We start from the raw sequence: 21,375 nt of genomic DNA on the forward strand, positions 1-21,375 counted from the left end.
ACAATTTGTTAGTGGGATGGCTGTATTCTAGCACGGCTGCTTCCGATTCAATTTGTTAGTGGGATGGCTGTATTCTAGCGTTGCTGCGTCCGATACCATTTGCTAGTTGGATGGTTGTATTTTAGCATGGCTGCGTCCGAAACCATTTGTTAGTTGGATGGTTGAATGGTAGCGTCCCACTTATTTGTTAATGGAATAATGGGTTCTGGAATGGCTGCGTCCGATACCATTAAATTGTAGGGTAGATCGAATAAAATGCAGATTTTTTAAATGACCAGCACTTTAACTTTGAAGAATGTTTGTGTTCTATTGCGGCTTTGTCAAATACCTTAAGTCTGACGAATGAGTGTTATTCTAATAAATGTATGCCTGTGGAAATGCTTGGACATCACTCAAACCGATACAGTTATTTTCAAAATTTTGAGTTAATTTGGTCCTGATTGTTTCCATGAGGAACTTGGTTAGTTCGGTCTACAGTAGGACTGTGCTCCTGATAAACTGCGCCCATAACATTTTTGTCTGTTGTGAGAGGGCTGCGATCATTACAATTAGTTTGCCAGGGCTGCGGTCATAACAATTAGTTTACACCTAGTGAAATAAAGTTGAGATTGTCGGTGGTTGTAACTAGTTGCGAGCGTGTCCAACTCCATGTCACTATTTTAAATAAGAAAATGTGTTGTCAATAGATGAACACTACAAGGACACGTCCAACAAATATGTTTTGTTGTTGTATGACTGAATGATAGCGTTACCATTTGTTTACTGCACGATTATGTCTATGCATGTCTGACTCTCTCTCGATGCAACAATACAGAACTCAACAAAACCATTCCATAAGGAAGTGAAGATGCTAGCAGTCGATGAAGTGGCCGACTATAGATCTATCAATCTATCAAACATATTTGTCGTGTGTAAATGGTGCAATTCATCCTATGGTGATGTAGAGACTGCCTTTATATATGACAAGTTGATGACGGTTCCCAACGCAAATTCCATTGCAAGCATAGTTAGAGGATCACCCGGCAAAAAGGGCTCTGACGACTGCCTATCAAACAGATATGTGGTCTTGATCAGGAAGACATATGGAATTTGAAAACGGCTACCAGGCACCGACAATATCAAGAATGCGCATTAAGTATTTTAGCAACACTAACGTCGACCTAACGTCGACCTAGTGAAAAAGGTATTCCACTCCTAGAAGGAAAGCTGTGCTAGAAATATCAGGCAAGTAGATGCCCACGAGGCTATCTTTGAACTCCAAGTTGCACTTAAAACTCTCTTGCGTCATACTGTCACAGATGTTTGAGCCATGAAGCCGTTATATCATCCATTGCATGCAAAAACAATTGTCTGGTAGTTGTCCTGGGGCATAACACATCATAGAACAAAACAGAACAGAAGTTTATTCTGATTTAGACTACAAAGTCACACAAACAGTCACATAAGTGTATAGTAAAACACACAATACAGGTTATACACTATCTAAATTGTAATAAATGCATCATATATGACACATGTACATACATACACATACATTTAAGAAATGTTACACACCACTGAGGGTCATATGACATTATAAGGACCGGACAGTCAGTCACCGAAAGTGTATATGGACCGACGTTTTAGATGAGGTCAATTCACCTTCGGAAGATGACTGGTCGGTCCTTATAATTCCATATAACCAGATGTGGTATGTAAATATTTCTGATATCATACCGAACATTTTATATTATATTATAGTATTATTGCGTAGACTTGAAAGTTTACCATATCACGAACGCAGATGTATAAAATGCGGGGTATTGGAAGATGAATTTCATTTTGTTCTGGAATGCGATAGTTATAAAGATATCAGGAAAAATATATAAACAACTAATTTTGGCGTTATCAAAGTTTCTTCAAATTTATGCAATTGATAAATAGTGAAAATCAGTCGAATTAAAATATCTTGCCACATTTACTTTTAAGGCTTTTGAAATAAGACGCCATTTAGTATATGACTGACGTGCTTTTACATATATGATTTGAATCGAATACACGTTGTCTCTCCCGACATGAAATTCTTCCTTCAAGTATATAAGTTTCATATTTTTATTTGAATATATTATGTAAACTTACTATGCCAGATGACATCTTGCTGTACCAGTATATTATTATTATACTTTGTTGTTAATTCTGCTATGCTATGGATCTTGTCAGATTTGTTTGCATAATCTTTAAAGCGCTTTCGATGTGTTTTATTTAACAAAGCTAATAATGATTACTTGCGACAAATGTTCGCCGTTGTGAAATTAGCAAACCGCACTTACCAGTTGTATGACGTCAGCCGCGAGTCCATATTACATTTTAACCGAAGTCCGGACCGGCATTAAATATGATATGGAACGCTGGCGTCACAAAACTAGATTTTTATTAAAATACAGTGGTAAACGGACCGATCTATATGTCATATATGCAAAGAAAGGACACATTTATGTAAGGTATGATATATACATATCTTACACTTAATTATACAAAACAAAACATTCAATATTAACAAACATGACTCTACAGTTGGCAATGGATTCCTCCCGAAGGTAATTAATGGGATACTGTAGTAGCTGAAGAGTGTCCATTGCTTGGAACACATTTTTCAACGTGTCACATCAACCAACATGTAGGCGTTGTTTAATGAAATCAAGCAATGAGCTGCTTACCAATTGGAAAGGAATATATATGTTCAATGGCGAAAGAAACCTAACCGACAGTATATTTCAGGACACAACTATTTCTTTTAAGCTCAACTTCCCTTCGTCTACACCCTTATACAGATATTTGACCAAAATTATGCCCACCACTTGTCCAAAAGTTGTATGCCAACTGTAATGTTTGCTCGTGTTATGTTAACTGGTGTAATTTATTAAGTTGAAAAATGAGCTTATTTTTTTAATAGAGGAATTGAAAAATCTTTTTAAATAAAATTATTGTAATGAATAACTATGCCCTGTCTTAATTGTGTTATGAAAATGTGAAAAGTATTCGTTGGAATGGCGAATGCGTTTGATGGGAACCGAACCTGGTTATGAGAAGTATATTGTACGTTGTCCAAATGGTAAGCGGCAGTTATTGCATTTATGAGAAATATATTTTTTTCATGGTTATTGAAAAATTAATATTACTATTTAAGCCAGTGCTAACGAGCATCGACAATGTTCTACTTTCCATTGTTGTCAATGAAAAGTCGTAATGGATCCGCTAAATCAATATAATTCAAACAGTCGAAACTCGCTATGTCGAACTCTACTCTGTTACCTGTATGTTCTGTTTAAGTCGATTTTTTTCGGCTTTTTTTTGGTTTCGTTTACCCAATTTGTATTGCAGATATATATCGAATGATCGTAATCTCGAAGGATTCCTTGAGGTCCGCATGACTTCGACATAGCGAGTTTTGACTGTAGTTTTTTTATCAGAGTGTGTACATTTATCAGTGGCTGGTGCGTCTATGCGTGTGATTTCTACATTTACAGCAAACTACTGACATGTCAATGTCCTTATCAAAGATACGTTTAACTGGGCCTTGTTTCACAAAAAAGCTTCAGTAGGATTCTGGAAGTTGATTATTTCGTGTTCGATTTATCGTGAAACTAGCCTCTGATCATTTAAAAAAAAATAGCACATATGTTTATAGTTACACTGAAACTGCCAATTTCAAATCCATTATGTCACACTGACAGTGATACAGAAAAGCCATTAAGATATTCAGAACAAGATATTCAGAACAAAAATAAATTATACTTTTTATTCATTGGGCCACTGTTTTTATACGGTTGATAAATACTAGCTATGTAAAGTTCACTATTCTGATTTACAATAGTTCATGTCTGGTTAGCTTAAATCATTCTTCTTGCTGTTGACACTTGGTCAAAAGGTGTTTTACTTAATGTAACGTGAACAGTTTATTCGCTCTGTAACAATTTTTCAACAGTAATCACTCGAGCAACAATAACGACAGGTTGGGTGACAATTAATTGAATAGTTGATAAGGCATTCGTCAGGCGAAGTGAGGAAAGAAAGTTAAAGACAGTTATGTTAAAGTTAAGGAAACTTAATGAATTCATGTGTAGTCGCGCTTATATAATGAACCTGTAATAAACACATAATTGTCACTGTTTGCTGTATGATTCTTTTGTAAACTATATTTGACTTTGTAAACTATGATCATCCTTTGGTAACTATGCCCGTTTGATTAATAAGCGGTACTCTTCCCTGTGCAAATACTGTCAAAACGTATAACAGTTTTGCTTCATTGCGTCGATTGACTAAACTTTATAATATCAAATGAATATGGGGCGGATACATCGCCCATAATGTAAAATTAATGAATGTTGCCTAATGAACGGCTAAATGATTGAAGTTGGAGCAAAATCTGGTTAAAAAATTGATGATTTCATTGGAGAATACAACCTTCTTTTTCAAATTCTAAATAATATGTATTGCAAAATATGTTAAAAATCTATCGAACGCTATACAAAAATCTAAAAAGAAATTAGATGACTATTGTAGTAATGTATTTTGATCACCAAGATCTGATCACCAGGTGTGCAGTTGAGTTCATATATTCCCATTTATGACTGTAACTTCCCCATCAATGTATAAATATGCATTTTATTGATTTCTTCATATGATTTCATTATTGTAAGAAATTTGAGTTTACGGATAAATTTTACATTAAGAAATACACAATAAATTGTAAGGCTTTCAAAATGATTTATTTCCTCTAAAATGCGTATCTTGAGGGGTAAACCAAAGTATTTATGGTTATTAAACATTAGGTTCATTGTTTTCTATAACTGAAATACAAGTCAATGTGTCAATATGATGATATTCATGCTATTTGACCGCGGCTTTAGGTTTCTTTATAGGCGGAGTAATGGACATTAGAAGAGTATTCGGGCCATTAATGGTTATGGTGGGTCTATTAAGAGACATTTATAAATTCTTTATTATCATAATTGCCATTTGTTTTAGGGATATAACACGTTTGAACCCCTTTCAGCAATCATTTTAGTTTTGAATAAGTTGTGAATAAGATGGTGTTTACACTCTTTCAAATTCTATTGGGATTTTAAGCCGTGTTTTTGGAATAGTTTTGTGCGATTTTTGGATATTCTAGCGCCTGGATTATTATCTTTTATGCAGGATTGTAATTGTGAATGTTCGGTGCAGATGTATTTGTGATTGTGTGCATATGTTTACATTTCAGACAAGTATCTTTAGAGTAATGAATGTGCTGATGATTTCGTTCACGGAATACTTTGAAATTCTAGCCAGAAATACAAACTCTTTTCCTCTCTAAAGCTACAACCGACTTTGTGAATTAAGGTAATATATACCTTACCTGCACTTACTCATACAAATACGAACTGCATACCAGTTGTGAAGTTTCGTTTCAAATGTAAAATTGAATAGGTAATTTTATCTCACTTTTTTAAATCCATTATGAAATTTTCAAGGTTCTGTGTGGCTCTTACTATTTATTGTTCGTTAAAATCATAGAAAGTCTTAACGAATGAGGAAATCGATGACCTTTTGAACGACCGACCGTAATTCTTTGAAACTCAAAATTCTGAAAGTTTGAATGGCTTGCCGGATATTAGACTTTAGCTAAAGAGTTATGCTCTCATGAAGGCTTGGCTATGTGCATCCTGATGCCTTCGTAGAATCAAATGCTTAATATCATCAAATGATTTATTTTGTTTTTATTGAAACTTATACTATGGCTTTAAATACATACAAACTTTACCTATTTGGCCGTTGAAACGTAATATTACTTCAATTAAACACAATTCCTTACATTATCTGTCAAATTCACTAGGTTCATGCAAGTCTCCTGTTTAAAACCTGGTTAAAACCCTACGAATACTCTTCTTCGCTTTGAAGACCAACAAAAGCTTTAAATGCAATACATCAAAGGAATATAGGTATTCTCTTATGTAATGTAACCTATAAAATATTTTGCTATTTTTCTATCGTTCCTTCATCACTACTATGCATAGTAAGATCTATTTTTTATATAGATACTCATCTAAGGTTCATATGGACTAAACATGATGGGCATATAGTATTCATTTCATTCAACTGTGATAGCAAAATTATACATTTTGGAGGACTTTATAGAGCATTAAACGACTTTCCTTCAGAGGTCATTTGCAATATCTTTTATTGGAAAACCGATTTCCAATCAAATACAATGGTGTTCAATAACATATAGAAGATCTCCATCCATTGTTTGCAAATCCCTTAAATCTCTGGATATAGACTTCCCAAAATGTTTCCAATTCAGCAAATGAATCCCCTGGCTTACTCCCCGTGTCTACTCAATTTGTGGGCCTGATTTGGGAAACAATAAGAGCCCAGATTGGCTTTGAGGGAATCTGGAAAATGGCCATCCTATGATCTGCACTTAATCAAGTGAGGGACCCTAATCAATCCGAAGGCATCTAACTAGTTAGCGACCAAAATCCCCGGACACCGGTTTAGAGGGCCATTATTTTGATGTATGGGGACAAGTTTTGTCTTCCGTTGAAAGACTGTGGAACGGTCGGCAGCCGTTTGAATTCAGTTTTCGGTGTTTTTAAAGCTACTGGTACTTTGGGGTCATGCGCGTAATAAGAGAAAGTGGGGGACGGCTGGCCGGAAATCCTTTGAGCATTCCTTGCAATTTATATTTCAAACATTTAGAGATAGAAATTAAATTTGTAAAATTGTGAAGTTCTCCGTCCTTCCAAATGATTTGATGAACGCATTTTACGAACCAGATATCGTTTATATAGTGTCAGGTTGAATAAATATTAGCAGTAAATATATTTATTATTTTATCTGGAGATACTTCAAAGGAAATGTGAAGGGGATAGGGAAAATGCGTAATTTAACATAAATCAGTGAATTTAAAATGACGTTCCATCTAACTATTCTTATCTTTCAAGTATCGGCACATCAGTAAACACTTTCGGCATATCTATACACATACATCTATAATTGTGCTAGTCAGCTTTTGTCTGGAATCTAGTTCCTCAAAGTAACAGAACTCGTCTTTTCATTAATTATTTTTTATATATTTTATTAAACAAAACAATGGTTCTTTTTCTCCATTTTCAGATACTAGGTAGAAAAGGTTTGAACCATGTTTGAACACGTTTTCTTTGTTTTCGTCTAAGGCCTAAAAAAAATTGTTTGGTTAGGGTTACATCCTTTTCAAAATTAGGTAGGGAAGGTAGGCTTTTTTTTATTAGGCTTTATATAAGAATGTTATTTTCATCATCGGAGAATGGTGTTAAAGTTATTTCCTGTATAAGCATTTAAGGTTTTAAACTACTCATTGAAAAGCAATTAAAAAAAAGAATTTTTTTTTTTTTTTTTTTTTTTTTTTAGTTTTTCATTTTTTTTTTACTATAAAAACGGTAGGGTCGGCGCCTATTCCGTATGTAGGGTCGGGTAACCCGAACCAAATGTATTTTTTAGGCCTAAACATTAACTCACATTTCGGACGGTAGCAAGAACCTAGAGCTGACAGTAATACATGTATAAATAATCAAATTTAATGAAATAATGATAACTCGTGTTGTGGCTGCCGCAACTATCAATAAGATAAATTAAATAAAATTACGTTCATTTTAATTCCCAAAACAGAAAGATTTTAAAAGCTGGTAAAACTATGGTATTGCTTTTGTTTTAAGACAATAGGGTTTCTTTCACAGAGTGGCTGAACCTGCTTAACAGCTTTTCTTAACTTTCCTTAACAACATATGTGCCCATATTGGACAGCAAAAATATTATTTATGAAATTTTAGATTAAAGATTGTCTCATCTTAAACATGCACGGAACCGAAAACCTCTTTGTACCTAAGTCGTAAATTGTGCCCTGCTTTAAACGCCCAAGCCATATCAGGCTAAAAATCTTCCTGGCTTAACTCGTCTCCCCATCTTCTAAGTTATAAATTTTCCCTTGTTTGGAAGATGTATGGGTTATTTTGATTTATACTCTTTTCACTGACTGTAATTTTATGTCCACCATATGGTTTATCAGGTATGATTTACACATTGAAACACTCTGTTGAAAGCCCGATTTATCGTTTTAAGGTATCCACTGTACATTTAAGTGATATTTTTTATGCCTGGTTACCTCATCATATTTTGATATCGGTGTTGGTGTGTAAGCTTATTTATACTTGCACTTGGACAAGGTCCATTCGGCGAGTGTTCCGATTAGGTTGTGGGTCTTTTCTTGATATGACCTTTAAATTGAACACCCAATGTTGAATTCATTGTTTCATGTCGGCACAATTTTATTTGTGTACAGATATAACTATAACTATGAGCGATATTTTGGCGCTTTTTAACTGAGAATTCTTGGCCACGTAGCCAACAATTGAAAACTCCTATTTAGAGACGCTATAACTTTGTTAATGTTAGGCAAAAAGGCGCGTTATAACATAAAGCAAGTATACACTATGAAATGATCGAATCCTCAATATTTGCGACATCCACTCCATAATTTCTTAAAGATGCACTCTTATTCCCACATAAGATTTACCACAATTGTTTAAAATCCCCAAAAGGATGAATAAATGTCAAAACAATGGTTATAATGATTTAATTTGAAAGAAATGTGCACAAAACACTGTATTTCTACGTTATTAGACGATAGTAGATCACAGTAAATCTTTTAGCATTCACCAATCATTAATTCATTTTGCGTTTTCAGTTATCAAATACACGGTTACAATCTTGTTTTCAGTAGTCAATATTTTCCATAAATGCATTATTTATTTAGTATTTAAAAGTTTATCACTCAAAATGTTTGTTTGTTTTACTTGTGAATGTATTGATTTTGGATAAGAGTGTCATTTTAAAGCAGGGATGGGAAAGGGATGAGCATTCCTTCCTTTATGTGTGATAAGTAAAATCACACAAACATATACATATCTAAACATTTCGTTTCGGCATTACGCCTTCGTAAGATTGTTGACATTCCCTTTCGATCGTTTGTTCATTTTCCAACGGTGCTATTTGACGTGTTTGACGCTAACGAAATTCTGGACGTCGGAGACACCTAAAATACGTCTTTGTTACATTCTCTTAAGCTATTTTTCCGTTCATATTTTTATGTAATTTTAACCATTGAATGAACTTATTGTGTGGGCCTGGAATGGTTCTAAATAAAGCTAAATGTATGTCTAATAGTTTTCCATGATTTGTTTTTACTGCTTTTCATACAAATAGCATCCAATATTTTGAATATTTTAGATTTGCTTGTATTTTAATGATGCAATCCTTTGCCAAAATTTCAGCGTTGTATCGTTCTACAAAATTCTGTCAAATTGGAATTTTGGCCAAGGATAATATTACACACGTGTAGAAGCAGAAAATAGCATAGTCTTTTAAAGGCTAAGAAATATGATCATATCTTTTCTGTCAAAAAATGTTATTTAGAAAATTACGTCACTTACTTGTTTGTTTACATCAGTTGTGATCCGTGGAGACCCATGTGAGAACCCCTTAAAAGTCACGTGATTCTTCACACTGGCATTAGTAAAGAATTATAAGGCATGATTTTTTTATATTAGAATCAATGAATCGATCACCATCATCAATGTTTTGGTGCATGCCGGATACATATATAAATGGTTGGCTAATAAAAATTGTTATCATAAAAGTTTTATTTCGCTTTAAATAGTTTTGTTGAAGGATATTTCGTTGCATTACTTATAATTCATTCAAATGTTTTGGAATTGTTAGCATATTTTCCTTCTTCGAAAAAACAACAACAGATATATTACACTGAGGGCGTAGATAACCTAATTGTGGTAAAAAATACGAAATATGCATTCGTTTTTATTCGTCAAGTTTCTTTCATTAACATGATGTAAACTTCAAAAGAAATACCATACCTATCAAGGAACAATCTAATCATTTCAAAAACACATTTCTAAGAAGAAAGAAAAAACATGCTTTCAGATAAATAATATTGTTATGCTTTATTTTCCTCGTCTGACAAAACATGCATTTTCTGGAATACATTTCCAACTGTTTAACATAGAAAACATTAGGCAATTCCGACCAGAGAGCAACATAGAAACATTACATTGACCTCACGCGGATAACGAGATTTTTTACCACGCCAGTGTAGGTTAATACATATTTTTAGCCATTCTCATGTTATATTATTCATGTCCGCATAGCTAGAGGGATACGTTTGATAATCATTTATGCCAAAACGTCCCAGGAAGCTTTTTTGTTTTGAAATGCTTTACCGCGTTGTTGATAAAAAGAGAAAAACCGATTTACCACCGTGTAAACACATTATAGCTATACACATTTTCATAATGTGCGCGTCACATGCTAAAAGGTCTTAAGTTTCGTGTGTCAGCAATAGAGATGGCTTCATTGATAGGCATAGAACCAGTACATTTATAAGAATAAATGTTAAATATATGCAGATTTTGTGAATTAATAATACTTAAATGGACGGCTAGATTTGTATGTTCTCTTTTTCAGTTTGCCTCATCGATTAAACAGTAGTTAAACAGTTTGCGTTTGAAAAAAACTACCAGGGGCTGTATATGTTATCTTGTTTTCATGTTTATTTAAAATGTATGAATGCCATATGCATATGAGCCAGGCGCGTAGCCAGTGCCAATTTGGGATTACGGATATAAAAATTAGTTCATTGACAGACATCATATTAACCCCTTCTCGCCCTACCCCCTTCGGTTCTAATTTCAAATTTGGGGGTTTGGGTAAAACAAACACCTCGACCTGGCAAAATTTCATTACGCAACTGCGTATGAGCGTGCAGTCAGCTACGCACCTGTGGGCATACATCGATGAACTACTTAACCATATACATGTATATGCAAGAAAAGCATTCAATCGTTTTGCACAAAAAAGCATGTAATCAGTAAATAACGTATGTACAATATTATTATGGAAACGTATACTGTAAAGTACATATACTGATGTTGGAATCTTGTAGTCTTGTCGAATTGTCTTAAGTCGACTTGGTGATTTATTACATGACGGGTTGCCAACGTATGCCGACATCTCCACTTATTTACAGGATGTGTTGATATGTTGGTATGTTTTGTTGAAAAATCTGTATAACTCTATTACACGTCTTGTTGACGTCACAATAATGGTGTCGACATTGCCTGTTCAACTCGTTGTGTCGATAAAAAAGTAATAATAGCCATTTTATATGTGGAAAAGTCGGCAAACTTTGGCGATATATAGTTTCATAGCTTTTCAACTCGACATCAAACAATATTACATGATCATAACACCAGAATAAATCCTACATTTTCGGCCAATGAAATTGCAGATAGGCAATCAGTAACTACTACGCTTAGTCATTTAAAATTTCAACTTTCGCGGGTGTTTAAAGATCCGCCCACTGCCACTCATACGATACACACTCCCTGTGTCCGATTTTGCGTTGACAATGTGTCGTCCAATGAGGTTGTATTATAAGGCAGTAAGATAACTTGGAGTAAACCATAAATGGTAAGGAATAGCTCGCTCGCAACTTTCGATCCGCCTGTTCTTAATCATTTTAATTTTACTTCACAAAATCTTACTATAACGTAGATACGATAATACACTTCCATACTATACATGGACACAACACGCTGAAAGTTTTAGATGATATCACTTTAAGGAGCCAGTTGTTACCAATGTCATTTCAATGATGATAATTATTATGTATTCATAAAAATACTAAATGTATAAGTTCTAAGGGCCTTATAAAATTGGTTGCTTATTTTCTTTACTTGAAAGTTGTTGGTATTAGTAATTAGTTCGACAAAATTCTGTACATTTGGACTGTTCCAATAATATGTACGTAACTATGTAATTGTTTGATTGAATGACTTTACAATGAGCATTCTAACAGAGAAAAGGAAATCATCTTCAAGAATACGACAAAGTTACTTGTGTTTATAGTTACTAATATAAGTACATTTTGTGTTTCAATTTGCAATTCGACATAAAAAAGCCTACTTCTTTAATGTCGACTTACGAGCTAAGACAGCACATATCGCAATAGTTATGTCGGCATATCTTGTTAATAAGTGAATAAGTCGACAATACGAATATAACTCGCAAGTCGACATTTAACTAGACGACATGCCTATATGATCACAACGTCTGTATATACGACACAAGTATAGTCTTCCCTATACATTTTAAACAATAAAGACTATATGATCACATCATGTGTATATATATATATACGATACTGGTATAGTCTTCTGAATAAACTAAATGTTCTGCTCTGTTCTGTTCTGTTCAAGTACATTTTAAACAATGAAGCCCATCTATCACTTTTAAAACATAAATTTTAAGAAATCTACCAATTAAAACTTGAACTTCTTAGAAATACGAATAGTGACTTGAGCATTTATTAGATCTCAACACAAGTTATAACATGTATATGTTATCTCCTAAATTTCACATAGATAGTCTTTTCACTCTAAGTTTCTTTCTAAGTTAATAATGAGCACATATATATCATAAATATGAGAGTTCTATGTACACTCGAGAATTTATTTCTCACAGCCTCTCATAAATAAAACAACCATGCAACATTTATTGTATCAGCGATTCTTGATACAATAAAACGGCCAATAAAATTCAACTTAACTCTTGAAAATTGACACATTTTATGGCGCGGCTCGTAAAACACAGAATAAATATTAGGCAAAATCATACTGAAAATTACACACTCGTAAAAGCGGCGTAAACTTATCAAGAGAGAGCTACTGCTACTTTCTCATCTTAGATTTACAATCTGACTTAGGCCAAGAAAATTTGATTGTTAGTTTCTCATGCATTTAAAGAAAATAATAGGAAGGGATTCAGGCATTTTGATTTTAATAAAAAAATAATAATTGGTGAAACCTTGAGCAATTGATGCAGTATTAAATTATATTAAAATGAAACACATAACGGTTTTAAACAGAGTATTTTATATTTTTAAACAAACAGGCTTAGGCCAAAAAGGTAAATGTAAGTTTCTCAGGCACTGGCTTTAAATGTGTTAAAATCACACGTATTAAAAGACGTTGAACACATTTTTATACTACATGTACAACCCCCTTGTCTCAAATTCCTCGTTGTCTCAAATTCCTCGTTGTCTCAAATTCCTCGTTGTCTCAAATTCCTCGTTGTCTCAAATTCTTCGTTGGCTCGAATTCTTTGTTTGCTCGAATTTTTCGTTGGTTCGTACTGGATGTGAAAATCCGATTGCTGTAAACTGACGGTTAGCATTCCCGCTTGGCTCGAATTTTCCAAGTCTCGAGGTATTTTCTCCGGTCCCTAGGAGTTGTCTTTCCTTTTTGTGAGACAAAAACGGACAAAAAAATAGAAATGCCCGTGACACTAAAACTATTATGTTTGGCCGTATTTAACCATGATTTAAACATGTAAAACAAAGCAAAGGCACGCATACATATCTTTAGTCGTAAAAGAACCATAATATATATCAAGAAATGATTTAACCGGTAAAATAAACCGAAAGATAGCATATTGGAAGCGTAATATATACAAAAAAGTGACTTAACAGGTACAATAAACCAAAAGATAGCATATAAGAACTGTGATATAACATGAAAGTGATTGAAGTAGGTAAAACAAAACACGATGATGATATAAGCTCTAAATATATGCAAACAATCGTACCATCTCAAAAACGCACGTATCCTATGATCCCTTTATCGAATTGATAATTCGTTTTGATGTCTATTTCGAAACTAAGGGCGTTTGGGAGCGTTTTTTGTTTGTTAAAAAAACTAGTTTGGGTTTTATATCGGTTTCATGAACTGTGTAATTGTTTAAACAGTTTGAAATAAAATGACAAACCATTTAAGTGTGTGTTTCACAAAGACCGAAACTGTTGATTTTTTAAAACTGTCGGAACTCACTCCGGATTCGGTTTCGTCGGTTCGTTCAATCCGAAAACTAGTTCACTTTGAAAAAAACACAAAAACATGGCGGACAGTGAGCCAACACGTGTGTTAAAAGAGGCCCAATTCCATCTGCGTTAACGTTGTTTTGAAGAAATTCAGTTATGGCTACATTCAGAAGCTCCACCCTGTTGTTAAAACTGTTACACAAAGCCCTGAATTTTTAACTTCATGCAAAACTTTCGAACAGGTTTCCTAACCATCGAAATCCATGAAACCAAAACTGAATCTATTTTTCCCAACAAAGTGCCCTTAGAACATTATTGGTCAATTCAGGTGGAGTGTATTTGATATTGCAATTGAAACTTTCAGCTTAGTTCGTTACTTTCATTTACTTTTCACTGAAATTCCTGATCGTACGATATATGTTCATAAGATGGTCCTATATGTATTACTGTTTAAGTTATCCGGCCCAAAAATGTGTGAATTTTAGATGCCGGAAGACTCTTAATTATTTAATTATCATTTGAAAGGGTAGATGTGCAGGAAAACATCTTTACCATGTTTGTGTTTATATTTAATATGCCCTTGCTGTTTGTCCACCATGTTTGTATTTAATTCGAATGTATTTCCTGAGGTCCAAAAGACTTTGACATGGCGAGTTTTGACTGTAGTTGTTTTCAAAAATAAATAATTCCGCTGTTTGCAGACCATACTTGTGTGATCAGGGGTGGATTCAGGGTTTGATCTAGGTCCTAAATCAAACTGAAAAGTAAACACGGACGATTGTGGGTTTTTTTTGCGGGGGGGGGGGGGGAGGCGGCACCCCATGCCACAGGATCCGCTGGAGAATCATTCTTAGTTCACGTTGATGCTGATGCTGCTGCTCATCATCATCACCAGCACCAGCCCCACCACCACCATCATCATCATCAGCAGCAGCAGCACCACCACCATCACCACCACCACCAGGCCCACCACCACCACCAACCATCATCAGCATCAGCAGCAGCTTAATCAGCAGCAGCAGCAGAATCAGTGGCACCAACATCATCAGTCTTATCCTCCTCCTCCTCCTCCTCGTCATCATCATCATCATCGGCACCCCATGCCACGGGATCCGCTAGAGAATCATTCTCCAATGATAGTAAAAATTAGGAAAGCACCCAAGAGACTAAAACTTTTTCATACGCATAATAAATTGAAGCCGGTAGATGACATAACACTAATTGTATACCTGTTAATGAATGGAAATGTCAAACCTGTCACATTCTAGAAGACGAATTCCATTTCTTGTTAGAATGTTCATTGAAATAGACTAAAGTGCCAACGATTGTTGAATTTATTGCAAATACCAACACACATTCTTGTAGAAAATAAGCATTGTTTGTCCATTAGGCGTTTGAGTTTAGAATATCAAAATGTTATTTTTATTATCTTTCTATATTGTCTAATGAAGACATTGACAAAATTATCTCTTCACTGTGGTCATATTAAAGATGGCGTACGTTGAATAGTTTGTGAATTTCGTATATAATTTACTTATATTATTTTATTGAACATGTTCATTGGCCAATGGCATTGGTGCATTTTGAAGAAACAAAGAAACAATTCAATGGGCTGATTCTCAAAGGCACCCCTGAAAGCTTCCGACGGACCTTTTCTAATATATCAATTTAAAGAAACATATGGACCGCAAAATACAGAAAACGGTAGATTCGAAACCGGACACCGGATAATACACTTAGTCACTTTTCGCGCAAAGTGTAAAATTAGGATTCACCGGTACTTGAATGAAAACTGTTGGAACCGAGTTCCCATGCCAAATCAGAAATACTGAGAAGTAGACAGGGGCGTAGCTAGTCCTCTATTCATGTGGATTCATATTAAATTGTGCTGTTTTTTTTCGGTAGCATGCCCCCTCGGGAAATTTTGAAAACCATGGTCAATCTGGTGCATTCTAAGCGTTCTGAGGTGCTTTATTTAGTACTGGAAAATGGGCAGATTTAGTCATGTACGCATACTGTAACTTTGGCTGATTTTTTTGTCATCATCATGTGGATTCAGCCGCGTACTCGCGTATAGGCAGCTACGCACCTCATCTTTTAGAGTCAAGAACAAACCAAATTCTTGGCATGCAAAGTTTGAAACCGCTCCAAGAGTTTCAAAGAGCCGCGATCTGTTAAACGAAACCAACTAATGCCAGAATTCACGCTGACTTTGGATGTAAACCTGATGTTTAAATATCATAATAGAACAATAAAACTGATTTACCGACATTCTTTCTGCTGCTTGCGATTTCTATCAAACACGGTTTCAATAAAATCAAGACGAGAGCGATAACTATTTCAAAAAGCTGGTTTAATCTAACAAGATTCGTATGAATAATAACACAGTTTTTAATAGTTCAGCGCAATGATTATTCTAGAGAATTATAAGAAAAGTAAGTCAGTTTTTATTATGAATCAAACATTACTTAAAGCTTCTGACTTAAGAGAACCCATAAAATATGTTTACTTAGTATCTCATGTTTGAAGATCCCTGACGAATTAAAATATATTGACAAGAAAATGACGATGTTAGTATCAAATATATACATTTCAATTATTGTTTTAATTATTTTGCCACGTTTTCCACTCCTATTTGATGATATTATCAACTCACCATTAAAATCAGACAACATCCTGAGCAGAAAGAACATGATCGTAATCAATCGCCAGTGTGTTATTCTGGTACTAGAATTTAAAGTTGATGCTGATGCTGCTGCTTATCATCATCACCAGCACCAGCCCCACCACCACCATCATCATCATAATCTTCAGCAGCAGCAGCAGCAGCAGAATCAGCAGCAGCAACATCATCATCAACCTTATCCTCCTCCTCCATCATCATCATCATCATCATCATCATCATCATCATCATCATCATCATCATCATCATCATCATCATCATCATCATCATCATCATCATCATTATTAACAGCAGTAACAGCAGCAGCAGCAGTAACAACACCAACATACACACCAGGAGGAACAGCAGCAACAGCTGCAGCAACATCATCATCATCTTCATCATCACCAGCACCAGGTTCAGCACCGGCACCATCTTCATCATCATCATCATCATCATCATCCATTTGATTGCTGATTGCGGCCAATAAAAAAAAACATCATGTAATACTTCATAAACACAATCGGAGCTACTAAATGAAAGGATTATCGCTGTGCGTGCAATTTATCAATCGTATCTTGTTAAAGCCCTTAACAACATGTAATTTTCACAATCAGCCAGTTGTCAATAAAGACATTCTAACCCACATAAATTGTCAGCAAAAACGGATCAGCATACCTTCAAACACGTCGCTTACATTTGCCAAAAAAACTCATTCTTTTCATTAATGACACGTCGGGGGCAAAACCATGACCTTTCGCACCTCCGAGAAGCGATATCTCCCCTGATATGGTATCATGCTCTTTGCAGACAGCCGTATCATCTACACTGTCGTTTTGTGCATGGCCAAAAAGCATTGCAACCCTTCATTCGATCAACCTGCTCGATTTTGAGTCACTCTTTTGTCGGCTCTTTTTAAAGACAGTCTTTAACCGAAGATTCAATGTGTCTGTGATCTTTATTTCAACAAAAATCAGATTACGGTTTGATTTCAAAGATAATTGTCTATTTTGTTGAGTTCTTTAGTCTTCTTCTTGTGTCGTAACTATCTATTCGGGACTAAAAGAGGTTTATCATAAAGTTTTGACATGTGAACCGTTGACCCTATGACATGACAATTGTTCAGCCGTCAAAACAATTTAGGAATAGCTGATAATTGTGCGTATTTTTTTCTTGACTCGCGTGAGTCCTTTTCGGTGCTCCTTGGTCTGCTATGTCTGTACATGCAAATACAATTTCACGATTTGCATGAAAAGAAAATCGTTCAAACGTATTAGGAAAGTTGTAATAAGTACAAAAATGACACACTTTTAATTAGTTCAAGATTTTTTTCCTTCTCGTTAGGCTGTGGAGTGGTTTCTTTTAGTTTGATCTTGTCTATAAGCAATACCTTATATTCTCCGTTCGAAGTTTATTTTTCTATTTGCCCTATTCGTTCTTCTCTTCCCGTGTGTGATTTCTGTTTTATGTATTTATTTATTTCGTTACCTTTCTCGTCTGTAAGTCTTTGATTGTTTGCAGATATACAGTCGAACCCCGATGGCTCGAACTCCCAGGGACCGGCAAAAATACATCGAGCCTCGAAAAAAATCGAGCCAAGCGGGAATGTTTACCTTCGGTATAAATAAATCGGTCCTTATATCTATTTCGAGCCAACGAGGAATTCGAGCCAAGCGAGTTCGAACCAACCAAGCCGTTCCGAGATATCAAACACATGAATTTCGTCAACAAAACATAACTTGTTTTAAAAAGAAATGATGGGCCTAAAATTAAATATTATAAAATTACATGGTTCTAGTATAAGCATTCACCATTCGGAACTCCTCGGTCATTTTCCATCGAAAACAACCTCGAATGTATGCCGGTACATCAACAGAAGTTGTTCATAAACTTTTATATAATAGTGAGCCAATTGTTCAGAATTTTGTTAAAGTTAACAACGTGATTAGCGACATCGTTGTTAACTTTTAAACGTTAAATATTTTATGATATGTTCACATATTTGAATATAAACAACTACAGCTGAACAATTTGTCATTCATTTTGTTAGAAATGCTGCAGATCATAAGTGTATACACTAAACTCCCCGAGCAGCAACGATATGAAAGTTAACAACGATGATGTTTTAAGCGTTGTTAACTTATAAAGTTCTGAACAATCGGCCCATTATTAACTAATTGCAGCGTTTTAACGTGTATTGTGTATTACTAAGTTTAAATTGATTGCCATTAAAGTGTATTTTCTCATAAATAATTATGATTCCCAAGAATAAAGTCATTACTTATAACTGCTAAATTAAAATTACTACTTGCAGCGTAGTTAAATGTCAAGGTTTCTGACATTGTAATCCGTCCATACACATCCGAGGTTGTTTTCGATGTGAAATGGCCGATGAGTTCCGAATAAAACATTCACCTTTTTAATGTCAAGATGACTTTATTCGTTGACATTTTCATGATCAAGAAAGTAAAGATAAAATGGAAATGAAATGCCAAAGATGTGCCTTGCATACGGAAATGTTACCGAATGACCAATATATACTTAACACGAAATCAGACTTCGGTGCACGTAGGCGCTTTCATACGTCATTCAAATAAACTGGAGCAAAGCCGTTACGTTTTTGTTTATGCACCAGTCAATTGTAACCACGCCCCCCTCCCAGGTCCGGGGAATAGAGGGGACTTTGACTTTTGGTCCAGCCAAGCCCGGGCAAAATCCCCGTCCTGCGGAGATAAGCTGCTGGTAACCCCCCCCCCCCCGCCAAATGCTCCCGCACCCCAGGGACTCTAGGTAAGGCCCATTCCCCGCTATATTTGGCGCGAAGACAAAACCACGGCCCATTTCCCCGGCTATCCCTGGTGTACCCCGGACCTGGGTGGAAGGGGGGGGGGGGCGTGGTTACAATTGACTGGTGCATAAATACCTATGGTTACAATGTATTTATTGCGTAATTAAACGAAAGCCTTTTCCGGTGAAATTAATCAGTTGTGATTTATGAAAATTTAAGTCAAACTGTTTTTATTGTTACAGGAAATAATTTTCTAATCATTATACTGCAGACTTATTTTATTCGGTGTTTGCTCTTTACTTTCAATATTTCTTTATATTCTGCGTCCTGTTTCGTCATCGATTTGCCTTTAAATTGGTTTCGATTTCCAGGTTCAATCTATTTTTGTTCCGTCTGTGTTTTTCCTTGCATGCAAATTGTCGTTCCAAAAGTAAACACACGACGTCACCACCATCACCACCACCACCACCAACAACAACAACAACTACTACTAACTTAGAGAATTATATACCTTTTCTAGTTCCGTCTGTGATTATTTCCTAGCAAATTCACGGTATCATCATCATCAGCAGCAGCAGCAGTAACAGCATCATCATCTTTATCACCATCATCATCATCATCATCATCATCATCATCATCATCATCATCATCATCATCATCATCATCATCATCATCATCAACAACAATAACTAAAACAACTACAAACTTAGGGAATTATAGATGTTTTCCAGTACCGTATGTGATTCTTTCCTTGCACGCAAATTGTCGCCCCAAAATCAAACACACGACATCAACAACAACAACAGCCACAACAACGACAACAACACAATACCACCAACAACAACAACACTAACTACAAACTTAAAAGACTTATAGAGAACTAAAGGAAATTAAAATAGAACGTTTCTTTAGAACGAATTAACGTTTACGTTTTACGAGCAACAAATTCGTTGACGCTTTCATTATTAGGAATGCGACTGAAATGGCAAATGTATGCTTTGCATACGGAAATGTTACAAAATGACCGATATGTACTTATTACCGTATCAGACTAAGGTGCACGTGGGCGCTTGCATACGTCACTCAAAATCTGGGACGAAGCGTTACGTTTTTAAATATCAAAGGTTACGTCATTAGCATCAATTTACAATAAAGAAAACTATTATAGTTATATGGCTTTTAAAGGAATTTGCGCATTTCTTTTTCTTTTTCAGGTGACGTCAATTGACCAGTAAACACCGGACGGAAGGAACGGAAAGGCACAGAGACACTCTCAATTATACATAAGGACGTACAGACATATCATAAACACGAAGAAGAACACAGACTGAACTTATGTGAGTCCGACGCTCTGGTGAACACTCAACGAAAGTTTTAATGTTATGCACTCAGTGAATATTTGAAATATGCTAGTCCATGATATAGTTGATTCAAAGTTGTGTATACAATGTTTCTTATTTGTACATACATTTGGAAGGGACCATCTACTCAAGGAATTTATTGACTCAAATTCTATTCAGGCCGTCTATGCATCTTACTAGCACTAGCCACAATACTAACAACATATTAAAATCACAGCCGTTTAAGACTTAGTGCGAAGATTTCGGCAATCCAAGAAAAGGGGTGGGGGTTAAAGAATGTTGTGGATGCACTGCTTTGAAATATGATTTAGTAAAATTGTTTGATTGTTGAATCCCTGACCCTATCAGATATGCGTTGTCAATATGTTTGACGTAATGGTTTTGGACTCTAATAAATTTGAATAATTCCAGAATTATGATTACCTTTTTCATTCCTCGGAATTGTGTGTAAAATTTATACGCTACTTTGCACAAGCGTGTGAAAAGTAACTGACTACGTTGCACTGGCGTGTACATTTCATGGGCTACGTCGCACTGGCGTGTATATATCATGGGCTACGTCGCACTGGCGTGTACATTTCATGGGTCACGTCGCACTGGCGTGTACATTTCATGG

At 35.3% G+C, this 21,375-nt stretch overlaps 1 long non-coding RNA gene across 1 annotated transcript in view; it reads left to right on the forward strand.

Annotated features, from left to right (window-relative positions):
- LOC128233697 (uncharacterized) overlaps nucleotides 1–21,164 on the forward strand; it is a 30,524-nt gene extending 9,360 nt beyond the window's left edge. Inside the window, exon 3 of the long non-coding RNA XR_008260755.1 lies at nucleotides 20,613–21,164. This is a non-coding gene — a long non-coding RNA (uncharacterized LOC128233697). The remainder of the gene's footprint in view (nucleotides 1–20,612) is intronic.
- The last annotated feature ends 211 nt before the right edge of the window (nucleotides 21,165–21,375 follow it).

This window comes from Mya arenaria, chromosome 5 (genome assembly GCF_026914265.1).
Source record: "Mya arenaria isolate MELC-2E11 chromosome 5, ASM2691426v1".
Lineage (NCBI taxonomy): Eukaryota > Metazoa > Mollusca > Bivalvia > Myida > Myidae > Mya > Mya arenaria.